This window comes from Octopus bimaculoides, chromosome 10, assembly GCF_001194135.2.
Source record: "Octopus bimaculoides isolate UCB-OBI-ISO-001 chromosome 10, ASM119413v2, whole genome shotgun sequence".
Lineage (NCBI taxonomy): Eukaryota > Metazoa > Mollusca > Cephalopoda > Octopoda > Octopodidae > Octopus > Octopus bimaculoides.
This window is the reverse complement of record NC_068990.1, coordinates 79357270-79364275: the sequence shown is the minus strand read 5'-3', so window position 1 is coordinate 79364275 and position 7006 is coordinate 79357270. Positions and strand designations below refer to the sequence as shown.

General features: G+C 39.4%; 1 protein-coding gene and 4 non-coding genes across 5 annotated transcripts in view; 3 read left to right on the top strand and 2 right to left on the bottom strand.

Moving 5' to 3' along the window:
• The window catches only part of LOC106883345 (polycomb protein EED-like), a 35952-nt gene that overhangs the window by 23583 nt on the left and 5363 nt on the right, over positions 1-7006 (bottom strand). The gene's annotated exons all lie outside the window — the stretch shown is intronic.
• Positions 376-459, top strand: Trnal-cag (transfer RNA leucine (anticodon CAG)). The gene has a single exon. It is a non-coding gene; the product is annotated as a tRNA-Leu (tRNA).
• On the top strand, positions 1556-1629 carry Trnan-guu (transfer RNA asparagine (anticodon GUU)). The gene has a single exon. It is a non-coding gene; the product is annotated as a tRNA-Asn (tRNA).
• Positions 1892-1975, bottom strand: Trnal-cag (transfer RNA leucine (anticodon CAG)). The gene has a single exon. It is a non-coding gene; the product is annotated as a tRNA-Leu (tRNA).
• On the top strand, positions 2758-2829 carry Trnad-guc (transfer RNA aspartic acid (anticodon GUC)). The gene has a single exon. It is a non-coding gene; the product is annotated as a tRNA-Asp (tRNA).

Genomic DNA, 7006 nt, shown 5'->3' with positions numbered 1-7006 from the left:
ATAGTAAATGAGTATATGCATATATACGTACAGGTATGTGCATACCGACATCCACCTGTATGTATAGGTGCATATCTGGGTACAGGACATTGCAAACAAAACAGAGACGCGAAAACACACAAGCCACATAGAGAACATTCTACTTCATCAGCTACCTCCGTTTTAACACCGGCGTTTCGAAGAGCTATATATATATTGATAGGAAGGACAACAAAAGAAAGAAAGAGACCTCGATATTATGCAAATAGAGGAATTTGCATAATATCGACACTTATTCGGTAGCCATGATAAAACTCCGAGTTTCGGATGCCGGGGTGGGAGCCCACGCCAACATCTCTCCAGTTATATTCTAAAGTAAAGATTAAGTACCTCATAGTCAGGATGGCCGAGCGGTCTAAGGCGCTGCGTTCAGGTCGCAGTCGGGTTTTCCCGGCGTGGGTTCGAATCCCACTTCTGACATGAATTTCTTTTTCTTACGGTGAATACCCATAAATTACGAACAAAATGACTAAAGAGTTTTATTGTATACTAGTTTGAATAATCTCGGTGATAGGGTTCCGAGTTCGAATTTCTTTAACATTTCCAACCTAATCGGAGATTTTGGAGAGAAGGAAGAGTTAGCACCAGAAACGTTAGATTTTCACTGGTAGTGGACATAACGTAACAGAAGTTTGTGTACATATTCTTCTGAATATCATATTGGCAATGTTGGTGATTTTGTTCTACCCAGGAACAGAAAGTTCGTAGACGAGAGTGGTCGAAGGATTTGCGATGTTCTCCCTGTATATTAGAAATCCGTCTTCTAAAATACCTTTCGCAGTTGGTTGGAAGGACAAATGGACCGTGGCAGAATCTGGACCGAGAACACTAAAGGCCAGTGGTATATTAACCTAACTCTCTCTAACGATTCTGCCAACTCAATACGGAAAAACAACCGCACTAACGACTCAAATTGTGATGTGTGGGAGGTTGTATGCACCTCATCAGGTGGAATTCATATTATTACGTTTTGTCTTTAATCCATGTGTCTATCTATGAGTTTATCAACCGGTCTCTTCATCCGTCTCTCTTTCTCTTTCCCTCTCTCTCTCTCTCTGTTTGCATGTATTGGTCCATATGCTTCTATCTATCTATCTATCTATCTATCTATCTATCTATCTATCTATCTATCTATTTATCTATCTATCTTGGGAGACAGACAGATAGATAGATAGATAGATAGATAGATAGATAGATAGATAGATAGATAGATAGATTATAAAAAGATCCTTATTAAAACACGGCAAAATTTCTAATCAGTATTGGTAAAAAAACTGAGCGCTTAAAGACGATAATATGGATTAGAGAAACGATGATATGGTTTCGGAAACGATATGGTGTGTGCTCCGTGATAAACGAAAGACACAAAAGACAAATTGCCAAATTATTCAGATAAAAGAACGGAAGAAAATAATTAAATGTCCCAGCTTAGTAATCCATCAGTAGGGTGGGGGTGGGGAGGCATATCAATAACCAAAACTACAATATAATTATATGAGAATCGGATTTCGTGTCGGTCTCTGTGGCGCAATCGGTTAGCGCGTTCGGCTGTTAACCGAAAGGTTGGTGGTTCAAGCCCACCCAGGGACGATGACTGATCTTCTTTTTTAAAAGAAATTTTCGCACACATTTTTTTTTAACTTGATTTTCATATGAATATTTGTCACATTTTGCTTTTAATTACATTTTATTGCAGCATGACTGCTAGCCGAGTGTGTCTCATTAAGCGACGATTTTTCTCGGTGCTGGTGTAAAAGGAAATGTGAGATGTGGACTGATCAAATGACAATTCTACTCCTTGTGTACGAGGCCAGCAAAGTATTTAAAAAAATAAAAAACAAAAATAAATTCTTGTCAGAAGTGGGATTCGAACCCACGCCGGGAAGACCCGACTGCGACCTGAACGCAGCGCCTTAGACCGCTCGGCCATCCTGACAGCTGGCAAACTGATGCCTAAAATGCTATATTGTACTTTACTCACGTCAAGTCTTCAATATTTATTATCTCTTAAATGAATTTTCCTTATATTTTATTGCAGTTCACCATATTTTCACTGTTATTTTTACATTTAAGTGTTATAAGCATATTTCGAGAAGGATTTTTCAATAATTTCCCATCTTTATGATTATAATTGTGTTTTCGTTGACTTCCAACGTAAACTGGGACAGACCTCGATTATAAATGAATAAACCGTCATAAAATTTAAAACTTGAAGGAATATTAATTAATTCTCTTTCGAAAGATAATTAATGCCGTTGAAGTTATTAAACTCTTAAATTATTTCATTTGTCCTGTTTAGTATAAACATAATTAAACAGAACTATCATAAAGATATCATTGTTGTTGAACGTAATGACGTTATATATATTTCTATTTGCATATTTTATCGACATAATTTGGTGAAACTGTCGACTTTTCTCTGAAAACAAAAGAAAAACGGCGAGAGAAAGAATAATGCTTTTAAAGTAAAACAATGAAAGCCATGGACGGACAACACACACACACACTGACATAGGCCTGTGAAAGAGGATGATGGGAAATAAAGCTAAATATAACTTGTAATGGAGATTATAATTTAACACGATGATGTTTTTAATGAGCTAACAGTTTTATCGTATAAAAAAATAAAAATTATTGATTACAAAATTATTATGATGGGGGGGGTCAAATAATTTCTATAATTTTATAAATGTTAATTTCCCTTCCGCTTTCGGCCTGTCCTCGGTAGTATAGTGGTAAGTATCCCCGCCTGTCACGCGGGAGACCGGGGTTCGATTCCCCGCCGGGGAGGTCCAGTTTTTTTTTTCTTTATTATTTGCTTTTTTAAGTGGTTTCAATTTTTGTATCTGCAGCACACCTGTACAAGTATGTTAGTATGAAACGAAGCTAAATATATATGCTAAAGGTAGGGATTATTATTAAGGTTGTTTGATAGTATTGGTTTCAAATGTTTGCACAATGCGAACGCTTTCAGAGAGGGTGTTAAGTCGATTACATTGACCCCAGGGCTCACTTGGTACTTAGAAACCCCGAAAGAATTAAAGGCAAAGTAAACCTCGGCGGAATTTGATCTCAGAACGTAAAGACGGACAAAATGCTGTTGAGAATTTTGCCTGGCATGCTAACAGTTCTGCCAGCTCGCCTCCTTCGTGTATGAGATAATATGGAAAATCATGACGTTTGGTTTAGACGTGAAAATAATTCATTACAAATAGCAACCAGAAATATAATGTAAAATAGCGTAGCTTCTTTGATTTCAAACTTTAACAGGTCTCCTGCAAAACGTGAGATATTCATAACTTCCTTTGAATAGAGGTGGTGGTGGGGGTGGGTCCTCCAAAATGTTGGGGGGTTTGATCTCTGATCCAACTTTCTATTATTAATTAGTCTGTCGTTGTCGACGATGACCAACGACATCACATGGGGAAAAAGAAGGCGGCACATGGTGTCCGATACGTGCTCGGAAGTCCGTTCCTGCTGAGCCGATTTAGCCTCTTTTATCTTCCTTAGGTGTATCTCTTCTATGTTTCCTGTTAATAAATATGGCAAAACTACGGTGGATTCTTTCCCTGTTCCGGTCCTTGTTATCCACAGCACCGTTTGAAGCAGTGGTTCCCAACCGATTTTTGGCCATGCCCCACCGAATCATTACTAAAATCCTGATGCTTCCTTGTGGTATTTCATTTTTGTTATTCAAAATTTCGTTCATGTTTACAATATCACCCAGAAACGGAATAAAAGAAAAAACTAGTGCAACGGATGTAACAAAAATGTGTAGGAAACGAATATGTATAAAAAAAAAGAAAAAATGCGCGGAAATCAACGGGAGGGTGAGGAGAGGACTTCGGAAAATTCACAAGATCCGAGTTTTTCCCTCAACTTTTAGGAAAATGGTGTCCATTTTTTTGATGAAATTTTTATATAAATACCTTTCAACCGGCATAGATTACGATTATAAAGAAATTCGTGGGAAAATCTTTTCCGTGGTGTGGGGAGAGGACATCGGAAAATTCACAGGATCCTAGTTTTTCGCCCATAACTTGGTAACAGTTTATCGTAGATAGCGAGTATCAATCCAAATTTTAAATATTCCTCTGGATATTGATGAACTTTTTTTCGATCTATTTCAAAACGGGGGCACCAGTTTTCATTTATGTTTTATGTAGTGTTTTTGGTACCGAAAGACTTTCAAACTTCGTATACTTATCTATTTTGTGTTATAGAACAGAAAAAAAATTTTGTATTCGAATTTATTTCATGTAAAAAATTGTCTTATTTCGATAAAGTGTTTCGTTAGTGTTTCGTTAAGAAAATACTGGTGCCCCCGTTTTGAAATAGATCCCTTTTTTTTACTTGCATGACTCGTTTTATACATTTTTGAATCGAGATCACTACAGATTTCTGCGCTCCCGACTTTGGATGATCATAACTTTCAGAAAAATGGATATTCTTAATGAAATTGTCTACGAATATTTGTTATATCATGTAGATTCCGAATATTCGAAATTTTTTGGGGAAAAAAGTATTTTAGGAGGGGTTGGAGTGGGGGAATTTTGGGAAATTCATCGCAGTCCACTTCAATTCGTCTTAACTTTTACGAAAATGGATATTTTTTTAATGAAATTCTCTACAAATATACTTCGGACTATATAGATTCCGAGGATTTTGAGAATTGTTCCCTAACTCAAGGGTGTTTCTGAACAAGCCGTCCATATTTTTTTCATTTGCTCCGTTTTGTGCGTTTGTGCATCCGTAGATTTCTACCACACACACGCACACACACACACACACACATACACACATGTATGTAGTTAAAAAAAAGTTCAAACGGGGAATTATTCCATTCAATATCATGTTTATTATAGAGATTATACTTTACACTTCTCTATTTAACTGTACGTCGTGTATATTCCTTATTTTTGCTTCTGGTGTCTTCTGCCTTTCTATTAGATCCGCAACAGATAAGTCGTCTTAATAAGGCAGGGACCGAAACCTGGGCTGTATCAGAGTCTATTGAGAGTAGAACTGGAAGACAAGCCGCAATGGTGCGATCTGGTAAGAAGCAATTGAACTCAGAGATGAGAGAAGGGTGGAACCTATAGACAGGAAGTTTCCATCGGAGATTGGCATGTCAGAAACAACAGAGTGCTTTGCCGACGTCGAGGGCAACACAACGAATTTCTAAAGGCAAAAGCAGAATGGTGGGTAACATAATAACGTTGGTCACCAGTGAATTTGGCTCTATGAAAGTTGTACTGATAGTCATTGAGGAGACAGAGAGGGGGGGGGGCAAAGAGAAAAAGATCTATGGTATTGGAGAAAATTATTGTTGATAGGTGTATGTCCATTAAATTAGAAATTTAGAGGTAAAACAGGGCCTTGTTAACGGGGTCAAAGGAGTTGCTGTTCTTTGGAAAGAGGGCTCAATGCAGAGTATTCCCCAAAATTAGGAGGGTATGATTCCACTGTAAAACTGGAGAGATGAAGTATTCGGTGAGCGTCGGGAAAGATCGATGGGAGGATGGAGAAATATTCGGGTGTAATTAAAAGCAGCTTAAAAGCAGAATCGTTGGCACACCGGACAAAATGCTTAGCGGTATTTCGTCCGTTCTTACGTTGAGTTCGAGTGCCGTTGAGGTCGACTTTGCTTTTCGTCCTTCGGGGCCGATAAAATAAGTTGGGCTCTGTGGTCGATGCGATCGACAAGACCCTACCTTCCCTGAGATTGCTGGCCTTGTGCTAACATTTGAACCATTATTTGAGTGTAATGAAGGAGACACCATCAGGAGTGGTGGTCATGCCCGTTTGAAACAACTGGAAGTATTTCTAAACTAAGCATCCGCCTGCAAAGTGGGGAGGCAAAAAGTTGAGTAATGGGGTAAAGATGAACACTGGGTGGGTTGCGAAAATGGATTTAAAAAATTTTCTCAATTGCAGTATCTCAGGCTGCCATCGCTGCTGAGACGTGGCAGAAAATAGGACTCGGCAGCAGAGTTGGCGGAGATACTTCTTGGCAAAGGACCGTGCACGAAACCCACGGCCCTCGAGTCACTTTTGCTATTTTCTTTCGGTTAAAAAATATACAAACTTACGTAGATACATACATGCATTCACACACACACACACATCTTCCCAGGAAGACACGTGGGATGGGGATGAAGTGGTGAGAAAGGATCTAGAAACGTCGGGGTTCACGGAGGGGTTGACAGGGGACCAAGACTCCTGGTGGTTTGCCGTGCTTGAAAAGACATGTCAAGCTAAGTAAAAACGTAATTGCCCTTGCGTAGTCTCGTTCCTTGCAACTCCTTGCGGGCTCGTAAATGCTGGAGCCAAAACAAACATGGCGCATGAACAGCTCTTCAGGTGGTCAGCTTCTGTCAAACTATCCAGCCAACGCCAGCATGAAAAACAGACGTTAAATGATGATGGTGGCTTACCAACCATATGGTTCCAGGTTCAGTCCCACTTGGGTGAGTGTCTTCTATAATAGCCTCTTCTTCTTCTTCTTCTTCTTCTTCTTCTTCTTCTTCTTCTTCTTCCTGTCTCTCTTTGCCCGGTCTCTACACCATACCTCTCTAATTCTCTCACTCAGTCGACCAAAGCCTTGTGAGTGGATTTGGTAGACGGAAACTGAAAGAAGCCCGTCGTGTGTGTATATATATATTTGTACGTGTGTGTGTGTGTGTGTACGTATGTTTGTGTGTCTGTGTGTGTGTGTGTGTGTTTGTCCCTCCAACATCTCTTGACAACCGATGCTGGTGCGTTTACGTCCCCGTAACTTAGCGGTTCGGCAAAAGAGCCCGATGGAGTAAGTACTAGACTAACAAAGAATAAGGCCAGGGGTCGATTTGCTCGACTAAACGCAGTGCTCCAGCATGGCCGCAGTCAAATGACTGAAAGAAGTAAAAAGAATATAAACACATACATGCATTCATACCTACACATTCATACGCCCATCCATACATAC